Raw genomic sequence first — 22210 nt, 5'->3', positions numbered from 1 at the left:
ATATTAACTTTCTTTGGCTATAAGTTTCAATAAAGGAAGAGACAGAGATGTGTCTTGAATTGACAAGAGCTCCCATTTAGTATTTGTTCAGAAAATGTTGCACAGATAACATGTACTGGGACATAAGCAAGGAAATGATGCTCTCTGTCTGAATTTTTCTAAAAGTTTTTTAAATCAGAATAGATAATTGTGTGTCAGAAAACAAAGCACAGAAATAACTGTGTGTCATAAAATGAAGCATAGAAATTATGTCTCATAAAGTATTTGCTGTCAATTCTCATACTCCACTTTTCTTGTGTTAAAGATTTCAAGGGGCCACCTGTTTTATTTCTCTAAATTTCTTGCCTGCCCCAAGAAAAAAGATAATCCCCATTTTTCAAGAGCATTGATTTCTTCACCTCTGTCAAGCAAAGTATTGGATAATAGAACTTTCAAGCTTATTTTAAACTTTATTGTTTTCTTTTGGATTTTGTGGAAGTATGAAGTACTTAATATTAATAACCAGCTTGTATGGAAATGCATGGAGGAATGTGGCAGCCTTACCTGAGTCCTGATACACTGCTGCTTCATGCTACCAGTAGAGCAGAAATAGCTGGGAGAGAGACAGTCACGTAATATTTACACTGTTCAGATGAATTGATGCTTTGACAGTGCATCTAAAGTGGAGAAGGGCTTAAGATACAACATTTGGTTGATATTTAAACTCTCTGTCTTGTCCTTTTCATGTTTTGGACATATAGATCAATAGGATCAACCGGGTTCGAAGAAACCTCCGACATCATCAAGTCCAACCCTTGATCCAACACCACTGTGATTACTAGATCATGGCACGAAGTGCCACATCCAGTCTCATCTTAAAAACCTCCAGGGGTGGTGAATCTACCACCTCTCTGGGCAGGCCACTCCAATGCCTGATTACTCTCTCTGTAAAGACTTTTTTTCTAATATCCAACCTAAACCTCTCCTGGCAGAGCTTAAGCCCGTGACGTCTTGTTCTACTGCTGGTTGGCTGGGAGAAGAGACCGACCTCCACCTGGCTACAACAACCTTTCAGGTAGTTCTAGAAAGTGATGAGGTCACCCCTGAGTCTCCTCTTCTCCAGTCTAAATAACCTCAGATCCCTCAGCCTCTCCCCACAGGACTTTTGCTCAAGCCCCTTCATCAGCCTCGTCAGTCTTTTCTTGACCCACTCCAGCACCTCAATATCTTTCCTGAACTGAAGGCCCAGAACTGAACACAATACTCAAGGTGTGGCCTCACCAATGCAGAGTACAGGGGAAGGATCACTGCCCTGGTCCTGCTGGCCATGTTATTTTTGATACAGGCCAGGATCCCATTGGCCTTCTTGGCCACCTGGGCACACTGTTGGCTCATGTTGAACTTCCTGTCAATTAGTACTCCAAGGTCCCTTTCTGCCTGGCTGCTCTCCAGCCACTCTGTGCCCAGCCTGTAGCACTGCACGGGGTTGTTGTGGCCAAAGTCCAGGACCCAGCACTTGGCCTTGTTGAACTTCATCCCACTAGAGTCAGCCCATCTCTCCAGCCCATCCAGATCCCTTTGCAGAGCCCTTCTGACTTCCAGCAGGTCAACACTGATGAGTTCTGATTCCATTTTTTTTGGTTCTTTGTGTTGCACCCATAAGATTCCTAACATGTTTTTTCTTTACTTTATGGACTGCATCCCATCTCAGCAGTCCTTCAACTTGAATTTCTGGATTATGTTTTTGAAAACAGTTTCCTTTGCATTGAGTACCTCTGAAAATATTAAATTATGTTCATTCCACTGTGCCTCCTGTACATTTAGGGCAAGAAGACTGTAGAGTGTTTGGAAAAAATAAAGAAGACACATTCTTACAACAAAGAACCCTTCTGGAAAAAAAAGTGTGTGACTAACACATGTGGCAAATGTCAGATTTTTTATGGACACATTGGAGAAAAAATTGGCCAAAAACAATGATATTAAAGAAAATCGTGACTTAATTTTAACCTCTCCCACTGTTAAATGTTCTAGCTGCCTGATATACATCTAGGGTTTATTAGCAGCCTTGATAGAATGCAACCCAGCACATGTCAACCCAGACAACTTAGCAGAATCCACCCAGGGGTTTTAAGTTACCCAAAATATTAAGTAAGAAAAAAGTACAGAAATAAAGAGAATAAAACTAAAGAAAAAAGTGATTAAGAGAAGAAAGAAAAGCAAAGAAAAAGAGAGAGAGAGGATAAGAGAACAGTAAAGAGAGTGAGAGAGAGAAAAGAGCTTAAGAAAATATATTGAGAGAAAACTGAAGAGTCCTATGGAAGTCTAGCTCCAAATAGCAATGGCAAGCTCCAGAGAAGAAAAAGAGAAAGATGGTCTCATGTGTTCTGCTTTTATGTGGTCTGGCCAATGTGGCCACCCTTCCCCCAGGCAGGACCTCAAACTCACTGATCTCACTGTAGCTCCAGGCCAGAGTGAGAGGTAGTGTAGCCAATCAGAGGCTGGGGCAAGGGTTCTGGGATGTGTGGTGTGGGTGGGCTACCAGGCTGTTCTTTTGACTGACAGATACTCCATGTGGGCTTCTTGAGCCCTGCCATGTGTGTTCTGTGGCTACCATGTGAGTTTTGAGCCTGCTCTTCCCCTCCTGCCACAAGTTGCTTCTGACCTAATAAATAAATACAGATCCAGTGCCTCACAGCTCAGAAGGGATTTCTTTTTTCTTTTTTTTTTTTTTAATTTTCAGATAGTATAAGACCATTAAACTATATACAGAAATAACAGAGTGAAAATGAAAAATAAAATTTGGCCTGATTGACAGCAATTTCAGAGATTTCTGAGTCTATTGAACAGCCTCCTAAGGAAACCATCTGGCATTGGCAAAGAGATTGGCACAGTGTTTGGCAGGGTAACATTCATCACTTCTCAGCCTTATGAGTCAATTTTGTTTCTTCTGTTTTACTAATAACATCGTGTACTCCTGCAAAAGGGAATTATGTCTGTTCTCATTTACTGCCTTATGGTCAAAGGAAAGTATACACAAGAGTAGACTCTGGGCATTTAATAGAGGTAAGAAATCATGATTGACTTGAGATTCCATCATACAGGGGTATCTGAAAGACAAGGGTTTAGTGTGAAATTTTCATCAGTGAAATTGTCATTTTTGCTAATGGGGTAGAAAGCTTTTGCCATTCCAGCTCTATGTGATGCCCTCACAAGGTGGTAGATTCCACAGCACAAACTTACTTAATGGTTCTATTGAATGGAGAGCAATGTTCTGAATCAGAAGAATGTATCTAACCAATTTGTGAATTCTGCACTTTTAATCACAATATGTATGTATTACAGGCACCAGTAATGCAAAGATATTTCTGGTTTAGTATAAATCTCTTACTTTGAGGACAAGTAATACAAACTAAAATTTACAAGAATTCATAAGCCAACAATGTTTCTGACTCTTAATTTTTGTAGTTAAGAAGATGAATGCTTTTGCAGTAGGTCCATCTTAACACTTTGACTATTGTTTGCTAAGTCAGATCAGATGCCAGTGTGCGGCAATTGGAGTCTGCACATTGTTGCAGTGTGTTTGCAGTGCGTAATGCCCAGTACTCTTCTCCAGTATTGTGACACTGGTCCTTCTCAGACACTCATTTCACAATTAAACTAAACGTCATGCAGACACTATAACATTTATCCTACCTGCCAAATCTTTTGTTTTCAGCAGCCAGCCTAAATAAGAGTAGCATAAATGCTTTTAAGCCCCAAGGACACAAAACAGAATTGAAGTTCCTCAGAGGTCATTTCCTTGCTAGAATGAGTGGCCATTACTGTCATTATTATTGTAGCTTCAGACCTTTAAATTAATCCATGAGGAATGCGAATGATTATAAAATAAATAAATGAAAGCAGATTTTTTCCTTACTGTTTATAACATTAGTTCCCAAACAACTAAGTCTCACACAAGTATGCTATTCAGGCTACACAAATAGTATCTCTAGAGTATGTTTTATTGGAAGTTCAGTGTGTATGAATTATTTAAACTTTATTTTCTAGGTAACCTGGCAGATAAATAATTCTTCTCTAAATAAACTGTATCTTGACTGAGGAAAAGAATAGATCTGAAGTGGTGAAATTTCAGGGTGAGAATCTTTTATTACTGTGCACCCAGAAATACACTCATTTAGATAAGCTCTAAGATATACAGAATATCTTTTCATTAAATAAGATCACAAATTATGCATATTTCAAATGGATTGAAATCTTAAAAGAAATAAAATTAAAAAAAAAAGGGGGGGGGGAGGGTCTGAAATGTCCATGATAAATCCCTTTCTTTTCCCCCACTGAATGCAGTGTTTGGACAAACATCATGTTCTTATATGACTTTGTGGAAAGTCCAGCGCAGTTGTTGCCTCTGGGCGTGGCTGCAGATTAAATAGTATACTAAATGATAAAACCTTTATCAGCTTGATTGACATCATAATACAGCAAGTTGCCTCCCCCTTACCCACCATGGCTTTTCATGGTGTGAACTTTCTTCAGGTAACCTTTAGCAAATACACCTGGTTAAACTGCTGAAATGTACCTAACAAATTAATTGTTCCAAAGTGGTTCTGAAAAATTTTGAGAAAAAGGAAGAAGAAAAGCCTACAGTCTGAATCATGATTTATATTTTTATGTCACTAGCACACTATAGCTAAATATCTTGATTAATAGTTTGGTATATTGGTGATTTCAGTGTGTTTTGGGCAGTTAATATTTCATAATGGAACTTTATTGTCTTTCTTAGGTAAACAGATTGTGAACAACATAAGCAGTTATGCAGTTGAGCCTAGCTGGCAGAATGGGTTCCTTAGTCATCCCATTTGAACTGTCTGTTGAACAGCTGAAAATCTATTTATGGTTCTTCCTCTCTCAGAGCTGCTGCCAGGTCTTTTCATCCTTTCAAATTACCCTACTTTGATTAGTTTCCATGCTTTCTCTGCACTACAACATGCAACTTTCATTAAAGAAAAGCCATTTTTGGCATTTAAAGAAACTCCTGCTGTTAGCTGTCTTGGAAAGCTCTTTAATGCTCAATTGAATATGTTGAAACTTGGATAGAAATAAGACCTTCATGTTCCTGTTATTATATAGACTCTGTTCTAAAATTGGAAGACATTGGCCATCCAGCCATTGAGCTGTTAAGTTTTCATGGATTCTTTTATAAAACAGTTTACTTTGTAGGAAGTGAGCTCTGGACTGAAGATCTACAAACTCTCCAGCTGGCCACTTAAATAACACTGGAATGTTATGTACTGCACAAATTATGCAGAACTTTTACACAATGGTCTGTTGTGTAAATTCAAGTTATAGTCATCTGGGATTCCTTAGAAACACACATTTAAATAAATTGTTGAGCTGCAAGCTTTTGTTGCAGGGATTGCCTTAGAGAAACAAAACAAAATACTTGTCAACATAACTATTTAGAGGGATTTTTCATTTCATCTGTGCTTTGGTTGACAAAACAATACATAATTAAATGTCATGTGACAGAAAGATATAGTAGTTTGTAGGATTTCAATATGCCTAAGAGTGATAAAGGGCTGTACACACTTTTCTTTTGAACACTTACAGATTTTCCCAGAAATAACTGAAGGGTTTTATGTCAAAAGTCAGATATTTGCTAGGAAACATGCCAACTATTCACAGTGGGACCAAAGTGAATGAGGAAAGAACAGGCCACTAAAACATAGTTCATGTTCTAGGTAGTGAAAGCAAGGTATGCAAGTATGCTCAATAAATATAAAAACTGTACTTACATCATCATCATCATCATCATCATCATCATAATAATAGTAATAATAATAGTAACAATCATCATCATCATCAACATCATCATCATCATCATCACCATGGCTAGGCTTCATGAACAAAAATTTGAGAAGGGCACTACCCACGCTTGGTGCAAGCGTGCTGGTGGCTAATAAGGCCAATATGGACTAGGCAAGTCTGGTCACAAAAGGCACAGTGGAAAGTCTTCTTAGGCAATATTGGCAAGGAACGGTGCTTTCTGTGTTGTCTTTTCTCCTCGAGACTGATTCTGTGTGTGTTCTCAAAGGAAGCAACAGCATCGTGAATGGTGTGTCTCCATGAATCCCAACTGGAGGCCAGAGTGGACCATTGGTGGCAGTCAATATGGCCAAGCCTGAGGTGTTGTTTCAGACAGTCCTTGTATCTCTTGCAGCAGCCAGTGGCAAGTTTCCACACAGCACAATCTTTGGAAGGTGGTGATCCTCCATCCTGGAGACGTGCCCTGCCAGCGTAGCTGCGTTCTCATCAGCATGGCCTCGATACTGCTGACCCCTGCCTGTTCAAGAACAGACACATTGGTCACGTAATCAGACCAGTGGATGTTTAGGATTCAATGGAGGCAGCGCTGATGGAAGTGTTCGAGAAGACACAGGTGGTGGCGATAGATGACCCATGATTCAGATCCATATAAAAGAGTAGACAGTACAATGGCTCTGTGGACACTGATCTTTGCACTTTTCTTCAGACCAGACTCTTTTATGGAGTTTTCTGAAGGCTCTGTATGCTTTTGCTGACCTGTTGTCTATCTCTTTGTCAGTCTTACCATCTGTGGAAATGATACATCCCAGATAGGTGAACTGCCGCACTGACTTAAGCTCTGATTCACCTATGGCAATGTGGGGATGATGGAAGACTTCCTGAGGTGCAAGTTGGTAGAGAACATCTGTCTTTTTCAAGCTGACTTCCAGCCCAAAAAGCTCAGCAGCCTCTGCAAAGCAGGATGTTAAGCGCTGCAGAGCTGCTTCTGTGTGAGCAACGAGGGCGGCATCATCAGCAAAAAGCAGCTCACGGACAAGGTGATTCATGGTCTTGGTGTGGGCCTTCAGTCGCCTTAGGTTGAACAGTCTTCCATCGGCATGATGTCAGATGTTGATGCTGTTTTCTTCATCGAGCTCTGCCATGCCTCTTTGGAGCATCATGCTGAAGAAGATTGTGAATGGAGTTGGTGCAAGAATGCAACCCTGTTTCACACCACTAGTTATTGGAAAAGGCTTAAAGAGTGCATCACCATATCTGACTTGTCCACGCTGATCCTCATGTAGCAGGATGATAATTTTGAGGAACTTGGGAGGACATCCTAAACATTCCAAGATCTGCAACAGGCCTTTTCTGCTCACAGTGTCAAAAGCTTTGGTGAGGCCAACGAAGGTTACATAGAGTCCTTTGTTCTGTTCCCTACACTTTTCTTGCAGTTGTCTGAGAGCAAATACCATGTGTGTGGTGCTTCTGTTGGCTCGGAAACCACACTGGCTTTCAGGTAGAAGTTCTCCTGCGATAACAGGTACTAATATGTTCAGAAGTATTCTTGCAAGGATTTTACCAGCAATGGAGAGCAAAGTAATACCTTGGTAATTTGAGCAGTCTGATTTTTCTGATGATGACTGCATCACAGAGATCTGATGGTAGTTCCCCTTTTTGCCAGCAATGCACAACAAGCTCATGAAATTTGGCATGGAGTGTTTGACCTCCATGCTTCCAGACTTTGGGTGGAATTCCATCAGCCCCAGCTGCCTTGCCAGTTTTCACCTGCTGTATGGCCTTACGTGCCTCTGCCATAGTAGGGGCTATATCCAATTCATTTTTCAGGTTTTTGGTTATTGTGTAATGTGCTGAATTGCTGAGCCTCGGACTACATGGTTGGCACTGAAGAGAGTCTGAAAATGTTCAGACAATTGATTCAGATAGAGGTTTTATCTGTAAGAAGCATTTGGCCATCTGTGCTCAGCAGGGGGCTTTGAACCTGCTGTGTGGGTCCGTACACTGCTTTCAAGGCCTCATAGAAACCTCTGTGATCACCCAAATCTGCACATAATGGAGTCTTCTCTGCTAGGTTAAGCCACCATTTGTTCTGGATGTCTCGAAGTTTCTGTTGGAGTTTACTGCATGCAAGACGAAAGGTGACTTTTCTTCCATGGCAAGATTGCTGAGCAAGGTGTGCTTGGTGAGCAGTTCTCTTCTTCAACAATTCCTGGATCTCTTGATTATTTTCATCAAATCAGTCTTTGTCTTTCTCAGAGGAGAACCCTAAGGATTCTTCAGAGGACTGCAGAATGCTGGTTTTAATATGTTTCCAAAGTGCTTCAGGATGGAGATCTATGGGATTATCTTTAAGTCTAGTTTGAAGGTTCACCTGGAAGCTGTCTCTCACTGTGGCTGTTTCAAGATTGTTAACTTGGAGCGTCCTCCTTGGAATGCCACCTCTCTTAGGTTTGGGCTTAAAGTGGAGGTTAAGTTTGCAATGTACAAGGCGATGGTCTGTTTGACATTCTGCACTCGGCATCACTCGAGTATGACGGACATCACCAACATTTCTCTGTTGCACTAAGATAAAGTCAGTGAGGTGCCAGTGCTTGGATCAAGGATGCCTCCAGGTTGTCTCCAGGTTGTCTTTCTGCTGAAGGATAGTGTTGGTGATGGTGAACTGCTGTTCTGCACAAAGCTTTAGTAGGAGGCATCCGTTTTTGTTGCAGTTTCCAACTCCATGCTTGCCCAGGACTCCTTTCCAGACTTCAAAGTTCTTTCCTACTCTGGCATTCAAGTTACCAAGGATTATGATCTTATCATCTGCAGGAACCTTTTGGGTGAGGTAGCACAGGTCGGTGTAGAATTTGTCTTTTTCCACTGGGTCAGCTTGGAGAGTTAGACCATATACGCTAAAAAGAACATGTTGCTTGTTATGTAGAGGGTGGCGTAAGGACATAATGTGCTTGGAATGACCTGTGGGCAAGATTTCAAGTTTGGAAGCAATGGAATTTTTAGTCATGAAGCCAACTCCTGAAAAGTGACTTTGAGTTCTGGGTTTGCCTTACCAGTAGAATGTGTAGCTGGCACCATGTTCTTTAAGGCTGCCTTCCTCATGAAGAGGAACTTTCCTGAGAGCAGCAATGTCGATGTCGAGTTGTGACAGTTCATGGGCAATTAGAGCAGGATACTCAGGACATCCACTATCCACAGTATCAAGCATGGTTCTGATGTTTCAACATGTGAGTGATAATTTGAACACATCTTTGGAGGCAGGTGTGTGCCTTTCAATTCTCCTTGTCTGTGTTTTGGTTTGACCACATTGAAAGTTGCCAGTTGGCCATGGTTATCCAACTGGGTGTGGAGATAAGCTTTGTTTTGGCCACCTTTTCTAGGCCCCTCTCCACGTGGAGGAAGCAGTGTTGTCCTTAGAAAAGGCTGCTTGGCCATTCAGGATGCTGCCCCATGAGACTGTCATGTCCGGAGTGGCTCTCAAGTGACCAATGTCCTGAACTGCCTGCACGCAGGGTTGGGGCTGCAGCTTCCAGCACTTCCTCACCTGCCATTTCAATCCTCACCCATTGCTACAGGGCTTTGCAATGTGGGTGAACCCTTCAAGCCTGTACAATGGATTTTTTTAGGTGAGGCAAAGTGTGTGCAGAACTGGCCCCACCCTTTACTCCTAAGGTTCATCTGCCAGCGTCTAGCAAGCTTGGACGGTGACAGTGAAGACCTCAGGACATAGGTTTGGTTAGAGTATCCTTCCCTTAGATGGACAGCCTTGCAGGGCTAAGTGAGATCCATCTGCCCGGGTTTGGAGTTGTCCTTCTCCTAGGATGGTTGCCAGAGGGCTAACAAGCCCATCCTTCCCATAGACACACTTTGTCTGACCCTTCAGATGAGATCTGTGTGGCGAGGGAGACCGTACTGGAGGCACACAACCTCATGAGGACAGGCAAGCTTCTGCCCCACCACAAGGAAGTGTCCTCGTAAAAGTCACCCTAATAATGACCCTCCTATTTCACTAAATGAAGTTCTTATTATATTTCTCTCCCTTATTCAGTGTCCTACTACAGTCATCTTGTTTACTTATTTGTCCTACATTTATTACTATTATTTCAAGTTACATAGTGTTCATATAATGGAATGGTAATTCATTAGAAACTGCGTGATGATATTTTAGGAGAAAGCTAGCAATGAACTTGTGAGGAAGAGGCAGACAAAATGCTTCACATTTGTATGTGAACTGGGTAGCTTGAGAGTTTAGTGGAAAATAGGATTGTTAATTTTGTCTCGGATTTAATGGAGGAAGACTAAAACTTTTTGCTATTGTCATAGAATTCCAAACCTCATAATGTTTAAAAAACTCTGATAGGCATTTGTCAGCTTTGTACTTCATGAAGTATTTATATTTAAATAATTTGTTGTGTAGAAATACCAATGATAGAATAAACAGAAAGCATTCAGAGAGAAAGAAATTTGAAAGACAAATGGGTACCTCTTCAAAGAAAATGAAAGAAGACATGGGATGAGAAATATGTAGAGTCAAAATGCAGAAGAAACATTTGTAATAACCTGGAAAAACATGAAGAGGGGAGAAGAAACAGAAAGCAGATCGAAAGGGAAAAAACAGCCTAAATATGTCAGTGAGGCACTTGGGAAAGACAGTTTCACAAGAAAAGAGCAATCCTGGGAGTTGCAACCAAAAGCACCACTGTCAATTGTAGATAACAGAGGAACCACCAACAATTTGTGAAAACATACAATATAAGATATTAAGATCCACCAGTTCAACTGAGCGGGTAATCTCTCTTTTAAATCTCAGAAATTTTTAACTGCCCTTTTGTCACAGTTGAGAGGATTTTTTTTTCCCTCTTCAAATTGAACTCAATGTTTTACCATGCATGACTGTATTTTGAAGATCTTAAAATAGTTAAAAGACAATGGTTCCTAAGAGTGTTAATACAGGACACAGCAAGTGGCTTCAATGTGTAAAAAATAGTACTTGTTGTACAATCAGTGCAACATATTTCACACAGCCTTCACTTACTTTACACAGACTGTTTCCTCCTCTCTGAAGAAAACTTAATCATATTTGGTTTTGTAGATGATGTCAATACTTATGAAAACTAGAGTGCTCTCCAGAACAAAAATATTTGTTGCACCAAATACAGGCAAAGAAAACCCTTAACATCCTTTTAGAGCTGACATGGGAGTTACACACTACAAAAGTGGTGTTTCAGTTGGTGTGCTCATTTAAAGGTTAACCAGCAGGGTAAATGAACTCATCACGAGAGAGACTATAAGTCAGAGGCTAAAATTTAATAATAATATTACAATGAATATGACACAAAGAGAAATTGCTTTCAACTCACAAAACCCAGCAGTATAATCCAGTGTCCTGGGGCACAAACCCAAAGGGGTTTGTTAGCCCTTGTGCTGAGACCCGCATGGTTCTCCCCAAGTCCAAAGCAAAAAGAAGTGAGAAACCTGTTGGTGCAGGTGATGGCTGCAGTCTGGTCGAGAGTGGTGATCTCCTCCTGTTAAGGTCCTGCTGCTCCTCTGGATCCGACAAGAGGTTCCCAAGGTCTCCTTATCCACCACTTATGTACCCTCAGAGAGCACCCAGTCCCTCCTTCAGGGCAGGGACTCACACAATGGGTGACTAACTCTGGCAGTCATGGGGTATTGTTGAACCGTTGATGGCCCATTAGCAGCCACGCCCCTCCCAGGCTGGGTGTGAAGGTGCTAATGACTCCCTGGGCAGCTGCTGCTAATGGTCCATTGTCGTTGGGAAATGAATAGAGGGGGTAGAATACACAGCTTTGATCACCCCCACACAGTGTTAACTGGTCCCACCTGCTAAACTAGGACAGCTGGCCTGCAAAGCTCAGTTTTCACCAACGTTTGGCAAACTGGGTGCATGTGTAATCACTGGTGAAGGAAGGAAATAAGTGTAGGCATTTTGCATTTTGAGGATGGGTATGTTTATATAAGAGGAAAGAGTAAACCATAAGGAAGACTCTTACATAAAAGGAGTATTTGTTACATAAATGATTTAAAAGAATGCATCTTAATGTTCTCTTTACTGCTTCAGGAAATAATCTGAAAATGAAAGCGTATGTTTGAGACTCATCACCATGAGCAATGACAGTGACTTGTGTTAATTTCCTCCATGACATGGATTTTGGCAAAATCTGTCACTCCTTACTTGAAGGACACCCTTATGTAGGTATGCAGTGTCTAGTCAGCTTTTATCATAGCTTCATACGTGTGATTGATGCAATGTTCCCTCTTGTCACAAGGATCTACAAGCTAATGCAGCTTTTGCCATTGAGTGATGAGAGTTGTCATCACGTTTAACCCAGCTCTTTTGCTGAGGAAAACCCTTCAATTTTGTGTGAACTTCCATGAGAAGGGACTGGGCATGTTAAAAAACTTCAGCAACTGTCACAGAAAATGAGGATTCTGCTTGCTGAGCACTTGTGTAGGTGAGCACGCAGACAGACTAGCTTCATGGCTAGTTTTGAGTGCTTTTTTTTACCAACAGGTGGAAGCAGAGAACTCTGTAACTTCTGCAGGTTAAGAAGATAGGGTTTACAGTCATTTCCCCATGCTCATTTTGATGGCTTTTAACATAATACTTGCTTCTAGTCTTGATAATTATGCCTTACAGTAATTGAAAATGCTAAACAGGAATAAATTAGTTGTAAAAGCAGTGTAAATTAACACCTCTATACCTATACACACAAGAGAAGGACATAGTTAAAACTCACATGAATGCAGTTCTTATAAGTACTGTGTCCTGACCTAAATAAATACAAAAAGACAAACATATGCAAGCAAATTTTCTGTAATGGATAAGTTTCTTTAACATTTTTTAACTGTCCTTTCTGTTAGACAGGATTAATGTTTGTATTTAGAACAGAGTGGTGGGGATTTACAGTTCTCTACAAAGTAAATGTCAGATCTACAAGATTGAAGCCGCAATCTATAGTCTTGCTGTTTTCAATTCAGTATCAGATGGAAAAATCATCACTTAGTTTTTTCCTGTCTCTATATGGCAAACACTTGCTTATGCAGGCCTAAAGAAGATGGTATTTTGAGTTTTAATTTTCTTTTTCCCTGCATTTTTTCACATATGTGGTGGTAGTTACATAAGATTTTCTGCCACTATATATGTGACAATATTTATTCCACATCCTTCACCTGCAGTATTTCCATTTTCCAGAAGCTGGACATCTTATCAGTTTTCAAGATCTAAGGTACCCCTATATCTTCTCATAAAAGTCATGCTCAAGATGTTTATCTCTTCAAAACAATGACAATCACACTTAAGTTGAAATTTGAAAAGAAGAAATGTTTTTCCCCCCCTTACACACCTTATATTATAGGCATGATCTGTCCTTGATATTTCATTCTATTGATGGGTATGACTCTGCTAGATTAACTCAATTACCCACATTCATAAAGAGGCTTCTACACATGAGGAAAAGTATGTCCAGTGCAAGTGAGCACAAAGACACTATCTATAGCTTACAGGATCCCTGGTTGGGAGATCACTGGCAAATGTGAGTGTATACAGGGGCAGCGTCAGCATTTGGCTGTCCTGCTGCTGTTGCTCATCTGCCATTGCCCAGTACTGGAGACTATGCAAGTGGGGATGGACTTTGGTCTGAGCTGCTCTGGGTCCTTCTGACTAGACACAGTTGTTAAATTGAGAAAAGGAATGGCAGACAAATATCTAAATCTTCCCTGAATCTCTACTGCATAAAAAGAGGAAACTCCATTCTGCAATGCCTCTCAGCAACTGATATTGAAGGAATTTATTTGATAATGAGTGGGTTTTGCACATTAATGATCCCTGACTAGAAAAAGAATATACATATTTTCTATCAGTTTGCGAAGTAAATATTTGGTGTTGCTTTAAGTTTTATGGTCCACGAACATTAGAAATTCTGCCTTTGTAGTTAATGTCTCCAGCATATTATATGTAAAATGAAACACATTGACTATAAAAATATAACAACACTGTCAATATTTAAGCCTATGCATGTTTCTGATGCTTCTTTTTACTAAGGAAAGTACCTTCCTAAGTTTCTAAAAGATTTGGCAGACTTTATAGCAAATAAAAGACATATGATGGCAATGGCATATCCACTACCTTATCCTTAGGCTTTTTACAGATATCTAATTCTTTCTATTGTTAGGCAGGAGTTACAAAGTGGTTTTGCTTTCTTTGTGGTGAGTTCTTTTTTTCCCTAAAGTGATATTTGCAAGTTAAATAATGCAAAAATGTATTCCGAAATCTGATGAACTGAAACTTCAGGGTGAAGGCTTATAAATTAATTGAAGAAAACAATGTCATTTTCCTTGAATTAAGTATACAAGGGATGTGACAAGAATGGGAAGTGAAGCTGATTAAACCAAAAATGAATGTTAGATATTCCAGCATTGATAAATATAGAAAGATGCAAAAGTTTTTCAAAGTTTGACATAATTCAGTTGAATTGCATTTTGCTAAGATTTGACCATTCTACTTTTTCCATTATTATTCTTCTCATAGATGTCTATGTTACTCAATTATGAGAATGAAATCAGAGATGCTTAAAAAACTGTGAAAAAACTGAACTGTATTCTCTTCAGCTGTAATTAGATTCTCAGTTCTCCTGCCCTCAGGAATTTTGATTTGTGATAAAAGAGAAAAGGAGAACACAGCTTTTCATGATCAATGAGATTAAAAAAAAACACACCAAAGTGTCCGAAAAACAATGCATGGTTCAGAAAGTCGAACTGCATAAAAGCTTGATTTTAAGGCTGTTGAAAACATTCTTCTCTCTGAAAGTATTGTTCTGATGTGCTTTTGTTTGCCTCTATTCCTGGGAAATGGGACAAAATGGAATTACATGCATCATGGTGGAGTTGCAGCTTTGTTAGAACAGCATGTCAAAACCTGTTATTTCCAGATCATGAAACTCCTTAATATTCTGACCTTATAATCCAGAGTTTACAAGCAAGATAAAATGCTCCCATTTGTGAAAATATCAGAGATAAATTCCAGAGTTTTGAAACAATTTGAGTCAGTTCAGCATCTATCTTTACTGAAGTGGAAATGGACTAGGTCAAGATTTACTCTTTGGGCATGTCCTCTTTGCCCTCCAGTCAGACAAACTCTGCCATGTTACATATCCATTCTTTAGCCCAGGGGAAGGTCTCTGGGCATCTGTAGGCTTGTGGAACAAATCCCAGCACTTGAGGTTTAATAGCTAAACAGGTGGCATCATCAGCACCTAGATGTGTTTTTCCTTCTGGTAGAATTGCTATTCAGTGAAAATGGTTCTTTAGCAAAGCAGGTGCATGTGGCGACTCAAGGTACTACAGGACACAGCTTGATATTATTCAAGTTGGGGTATGCTGAATAATTTATTAAATGCAGACACAACTATTTATAGTACTTGGTGAAGGGATATACAAACCAGAGTGTGGGGAGAACAAATAGAACCTTCTATCATACAACTAAACACTTTTCAGGCTAATCAAACACTTCACAGACCATTTTTTGACGTTCTTGTGACCATGTGTTGACTGACTGAAAGAGTCAATACAGGAACTGAAACAAACAGTTCTTTTGCTTCAGGATTGCCTCTGGTCCCAGGAAGATGTGGCCCTCCCTCAGACTGGCAAAGTCAACAGTTCTGCCTCACTCTTGGTCAGATTCCAGGGTTTCTTGCTGCACTCTGCAGCCATCTCTGTGGCTTCTTGCTGAACACATACTCCTACAGATGCATACTGTAATTAACCATAATGACTGTGTATAAAAGGGGGCCTTGTATTAGCTTTTGTTGTGAGAATGCAGTTTGGGCCTTTCAGAGAAGCTACCATTAAATGTTATGAACTTAGGGAGTAATGACATGTTAGAAACACCTTCTATGCATTAAATAACAATCAAATGCAAATTAACAGTTGCTGACTAAAAAGACTGGATAAAAGAAATGCTATCCCAGTTTTACAAGAGGGACTGAAATACACAGTTTTGAGGAAAGATATACACCGATTCCAGGGAAAATACAGCTCTTCCACCTTAGTGCTTTAATTGGAGAAACAAATCTCCATATCATCAAATGTAGGTTCACCTAAGTCTCTTATGAGAGAACCAAGAGTTTGATAGAAATGTTTAGATGAATCAAATTTCTGATACTGCCTTTCTCTAGTAGTGATACATTATCTGAAGACCAGATTTTTTTTAGATTTATTTTTTGTCAGATTTTTGCCTGATACATAGATAAGAATTTAAAATCAATTAACTGCTTTATCTTACTAAAAATAAATGTCCTGTGACTCTTATTTTGCTTAGGCCACTGAAGTTAAGGAATTACCAGCTGCAGTATGTAATGAAGAGGAGCCATTATTGGTCCTGTAAGAATAATACATACTCAGTTTTCACTGAGTCTATAAGTTATAAAATACTAGTATCTCTTTTTCTCGTCTTTTGTAGTGGGTGCTTGTTGTATTTGTCTCTGTGACTGAATCTGACTGTTTTCTTATTTATGGATTTGTCTTATACCTAAGTCTCTTAAATGCATGTTGCTTGAAACAATATTCAGCTATGGCAGATCTATTGTATGGTATTCTGAAGACATTTTATAGCTGGGAGAGTTAAACTGTTTCGACACTGAACTACCAATATTTGCCTCCAAACATTAGTATTTCAGTGATGAATCAGCGCACACAGCATTTTGTGAAGATGCTCAGAAGCACAAATTCAGTCATCTCTCCCTTTATGTCTAAGAGAACATCATTCTGTTGGAAGGGCTTGCCAAGTGCTGAGTATGGGACTGGACAATTGCATTGTACTTGTAAAGGTAAACCAGCAGGAGAAATGAACCCAACTTGAGAGTACAAGTCAGAGTTACAATTTAATAAAAAATATTACAATAAATACAATGATACAGAGAAAGAATTGATTTTAATCCACAAACCCCAGATGTATAATCAAGTACTCTGGGACAAGAACAGAATGGTGTCCATCAGCTGCTGTATTGAGCACCACATGGTCCCTCATGTGTACAAAGCTAAAGGAAAGGAAAACCTTCTGATGAGGGTAATGGTGGCAGTCTGGCCAAGAGTGGCAGTCACAGTCCTGTCGAGGTTCTGGTCCTTCTCCAAGTCCAACAAGTGGTATCAGAAGTCCCCAAACCCCAAGATTATATATGCTTAGGTCATGTGGGAGTACCCATTACCTCCCCTAGGGTGAGGAGTTCCACAATGGGTGATTTACTCAGTGAGTCATGGGATATTTTTTGAATCTTTGGTGCCTTGTTAGCAGGCACCTCAGAGGGGGTGACTCCTCAGAGGGGAATTATCACATCTGAGTCATTGGTGTGAAGACAGGAACACCCTCTTATTTCACAGGGTCCTTTAACACCCCACTTGATGCCTGAGGTGTCAGGTGTGCCCTGGGCAGATGCTGCAAACGATCCATTATTAACAGTTCACGAGAAATTACATAAAGAGTGTAGATTACACAGTTTTGGTTACACCTACACAGTGATAAACTGGTCCCGGACACTGTGGGCATGTGTGCTTAATTACAATTACTAAATGAAGTAAAAAGAAAGTAAATCTAGGGAAAGTGCTACTGTCTTACAATTAAAATATTGTATGTTTTACTGGACAAGCATTTACTGAAGAGTTGGAAAACGCAATTAAATAATATCATCTGGGAACACCAATAAAGGAGAAGATTCCACAAAGCAGTACCTTCTGCATCCCTGTGATCACATTTGAAGTAGCAGCTGAAGACAGAGACTGTTTGTGTTCAGTTTTACACAGATATTTCATATTTGTGACTCTTTCTTGAATACCCAGTGTTAGGTCTGCATCTCGTTTGGAGAAAGCCTTCTGACTGATCATAGTATTCTAATACTGTGAATATGCCAACTTTGTATTGTTTATCTAATGAAATTGCATATGAGATTTGTTTTCTTTGTTTTTTTTTGGGGGGGGGGTTGGTTTTTTTTGTTGTTTTTTTGTTTGTTTGGTTTTGCTTTTTTTGTTTTGTTGTTTTTTTTTTTTTTTTTTAGTTTTTCAGTAATTTTGCTGTTACAAAGGAGAACAGATTAATAGTTTGGAAAATACAACCAGATACTACTGGCAGAAAAGGAGCAGGATAGAATCCTTTCATTTTTATTAACTCACTGAGTAATCAATGAAGTCACCATGAATGCTACTGTTGCTTTGGGACAATTTTTCAACATTTTGTACTATAAAAATGGCTCCTTGTCAAATATTTAAGTCCCATTGGACTAAGACATTTTTAAGCACCTAGCCAGACTTTCTTGTGAAAGAAGGAGATGGGAACTAAAGTTTGACTTTCATTCAGAAATAGCAAACAGGAAAAGCTGGGAATGTCTGTGTTCAGACTTCATCTTCCAGCATGTCTGAGGCTTCAGAACAGTGGGACAGATAATGAACTGAGCCTCTCCTGTGCTGCTGAATGTAATGAAATGCAGAATCCTTGTAGCTGCTAGTTTTACTTTGAGTAAATAAAACTGAAATTTAGAAACACATAAGATATAAGAATGTAAAACAGAAGGATTTTTATGTGCCCCAAAGGGGCATACTACCTCTATGATGAAGAGGTACTAGAGGGAAACTCCACCTTTGCTAGACATCATGCAAATAGTAAGTTAGTTACTCAACAGAGATGGAGCATTTTTGAAGTTTTGTTTCTTTTATGTTTCTTACTCTATAGTATATGGTAGATAAACACAAAAGATTGAGATGAATATTTATCACTTTGCTTCCTCAGATGTAAAATTTATTTCCTTCTAAATTTGACCATTAATTTTGCTTTGAGAGAAGAAATCTTCCAAGAGAATAGCTCTGCTGGTTTAGGCTCTTTCCTTGTGGCTCTGGCTTTGTTTGTGGTTTGGTTTTTTTGGTCTGTTTTGTTTTGTTTGTTTGGGGTTTTTTTGCTTTGGTTGTGTTTTATTTGTTTGGCATTTTTTGTTGGTTTTTTTTTGTTTATTTGTTTGTTTGGTTGGTTGATTGGTTGGTTGATTGGTTTTATTTTTTTTTTTTTTCAGTTTCCCAGACAGGCATTTTTTAGTAAAAGCATCACAGGAAAAAAAAAACCTTGTCAGTCTTTCCTGTGTTCTCTGACTAAACAGGTTAGGTCTTGCTACACATCTGTTCTCACCCCACTCTTGGTACTTAAAATATGTATTTATTAATTCATACCTAACACTTGTAATATATTGTCTTTTTTGTCTTATGATGTGGTTTATTATTCTGCATCAGTAGTAGGAAAAACTCAACACTGAAATTTTCTAGATCTAGTAAAGGTATTTAAATAGACATAGTATATCTAGTGACTACTGTTGTGGTTTAAGCCCAACTGGAAATTAAGCCCCACTCATCTGCTTCCCTCCCCCCTCTTCATCAGGTGAGAGAGAAAAAAAGGCTGAGATCCTGAGCTAAGAAAATTTGGAAACAGACATGAGATAGGAAAACAAACAGTAACGGCAACAATAATAATAACAAAAATATTTAAAAAGAGGGTGATTTACAGGCAAAAATTCCTCACCAACCGGGATAATGAACAAAGTGGTGGACAGACTGTCTGTGCCCATAGTTTTCCCCCAAGCCCAAGGCAATGAAAAACAATGCTGGACAAAGCCTCTGGTCAGAACCAGCATTACCCCACTGCTCCGCTCACTGCTTGTTCATTTTTTTCCAAGATGCAAGAGACAGTCCCTTTCCCTTGTCTCCCAGACATGACATACGACGGTAGTGCACAGCACAGGGTCACGGCCACACTTATATGACTCCAGCCTCCACCTCCTTATGGCTTCTGCAAAAAATTGCCCTTGTTCTTTGCCAAAACTAGGACAACTACATAAGATAATTTAACAGCTTTCTGTTTCTGAAGCAGTGTTTCTAAACCAAACTTGTTACCTACGCAACTGCCTAAAGTTACCCATATAACTTTTAAAGTAATAAATGTGTTTGAGTTAAGAATGACTTAATTTTATTTTATCTACTACTATATGAACTTATTTTAAAGGTAAAGAGACATCAGATATACCTGTCATCTTTACTCTGACATGTCAGTTTCTGGTGTCTTAGTGTAGTTACTGTCAGTGAAAGCCAGCATATTTCCTGAACCATTTAGATGATGCTTTCCAGGTCAGTTGCCATAATCTATGTAAATTTTCCAGCTTTCACTTCTTCAGTCACTTTCAGCATTCACTATCTGTTCTTTAACAGAACAACTTAATTATAATTTCTACCTCTGTGCCTATCTTCTCCTTTCATTTCCATGCCAGGCAGGATATATACACTGCCTGTGCATAAGGTATATTCTACCAAACACATTGGAAAAAAGTTCAAATATTGGCCCTTGGTGTTTGGTGGAAGTCATGTCTTGCAGACAGGTGTTCACCACAAAGTGATAAACAGTTTCTGAAGCCAGCTGATCAAAGACAATTGATCACATCAAACAGGAGCATACAGTTCTGTTTTAAAGTTAACTGTTTTAAAGTATAAGCTGAGATGTAAGGGATCTGAATTTACAATCATCTAAGTGCCTGAAGGCACTGTAGCATGTTGGTTTAGCAAGATTCAGCTGAGTACAGCACAAAATTTTTTCTATTACAAGCTAACCAAAAAGTTTGTGGATGGATGTGGTGGGTGCTCTGTCAGCTGAGGTGTCAACTCAAGTTCCTCTTTCATTACATCTGTTCAAATATAAACAATTATGACATTGTTAGCTACAGAAAGATTGCAGAAAGAACAATTGGATACTCTAGTTCTAGTTTCACTAGAAATTGAAAAATAGTGTCATCAGGAAGTTTGTTTATGTCTTGGTTTGAGGGGAAAAAACCAAAATGTTTACCCACAAGCGGGGGAGGGGGCCTTCTTCACAATAATCATGCCACTCTTTATCAAATTTAAGAAAAAAGGAATTTTAATAGAAGAAGGATAACTGTTCTTAACTGCTATATATAAACAGACTAGTGCAAACCTCTTCCCCAACACCACAAGAGAAAGAAAAAAAAACAAACCCAAAACCCAGCAGGTTTTCCTCCAGGAGGAAAAGTTATACTTAAGCAGTGTCAAATGTCACAGTCCGGCTGGCTGCGGAGTGAGTTCCCAGTAGTTCCCAGTCCCTCTCCAGCGAGACAGACAAGTGATGAGCTCTCAGATGAACTCTGTGTCTCTTGTCCCAGATGAAGGAAAAAGAAAGCTGAAAGTGGGGAACCACCACGTGTCCTGCAAAAGCAGCTGCAAACCTCTCTCTCTCCTGGGTCACTGCCTCAGCCGGGGCGGGCAGGCTGTGACGGTGCAGGCGGTGGTCAGTGCAGGCGGTGGTCAGGCTGGAACAGAGGCCGGGATCCCAGATGCAGGAACCAGGAGAAACAGCTACAGCGAGGAGAAAAGCAGCAGCTCAGCCAGAAGCCCCAGCAGTGCCAGCAGAGCCACTTCTCTCCTCGGCAGCCACCGCTCCTCCCTTCCACGGAGCTAAGAAAAAAAAATGTCCCCAAAAAACAAAAGAGACAAACCTGCCCCCATCCAAGTGATCAGTAGTTAACTGCTTCTTTTGTTAACTGCTGGCATGGGCAGTTAGTGGCAGGGGAGAGAATTTACATAATAATTCCAAACTACAACAGTTTACTCTTCTGGAACTGCACATAGTTAAAGACAATTAGAGTGCCTACAAACAAAAATGACTGTGTTGAAATATAGTTTATGTTAGTTTTTGATTTGCTTCATCACTTTATTTCATCATCCCTAATTATTGTTCACTGTGATAAATTCACCACATATTATTGTTCTTTTAATTTTAATGAGTTTTATCTACTGATAATGTTGAAGTTGCCAACTGTTTTTAAGAAATTTAAGTTACACTCACAATGAAGCTGACAGTGTTTGGAGTGGCTGTAATTCCTTTGTGCTGGTCTTCATGTGCTCCCCTGCTGACCGACAATTCCTATAATAAATGAATCACAACTCGCTCTGTGATCTCTAAACAAATTTTTAAACTTTTGACTGGAGCATCACCCCTCTCAACAGTGTGTTTCACTCTGCCTTGCTGGCAGCAGGCATGCATGCATGGATGATGTGTGTATATGAAATATATGAAAACACATGATGCCTTGGAGGATGACAGTGGCCCAGATAGTTAATTCCAACAGTGGAAATTACAGATTTCTGTAAGGTATTCTCAGCTGTAAAATGCCTCAATCAAATAATTTTACCTTAGACTACATTAGAGTCCAATATGATGGACATCACATAAACCAGCAACGTGGTAGCACTGATGCATCAAAAGACATACATTACCATCATAACAGTAAGTTAGTAGTTACCTAGGTTCTAATCCTAGGACTTCACTGTCACTGTCCAAGCTCGCTCAGCCATG

Source organism: Pithys albifrons, chromosome Z, assembly GCF_047495875.1.
Source record: "Pithys albifrons albifrons isolate INPA30051 chromosome Z, PitAlb_v1, whole genome shotgun sequence".
In the NCBI taxonomy this organism is placed as follows: domain Eukaryota; kingdom Metazoa; phylum Chordata; class Aves; order Passeriformes; family Thamnophilidae; genus Pithys; species Pithys albifrons.
Note: the sequence above shows the minus strand (reverse complement) of the source record.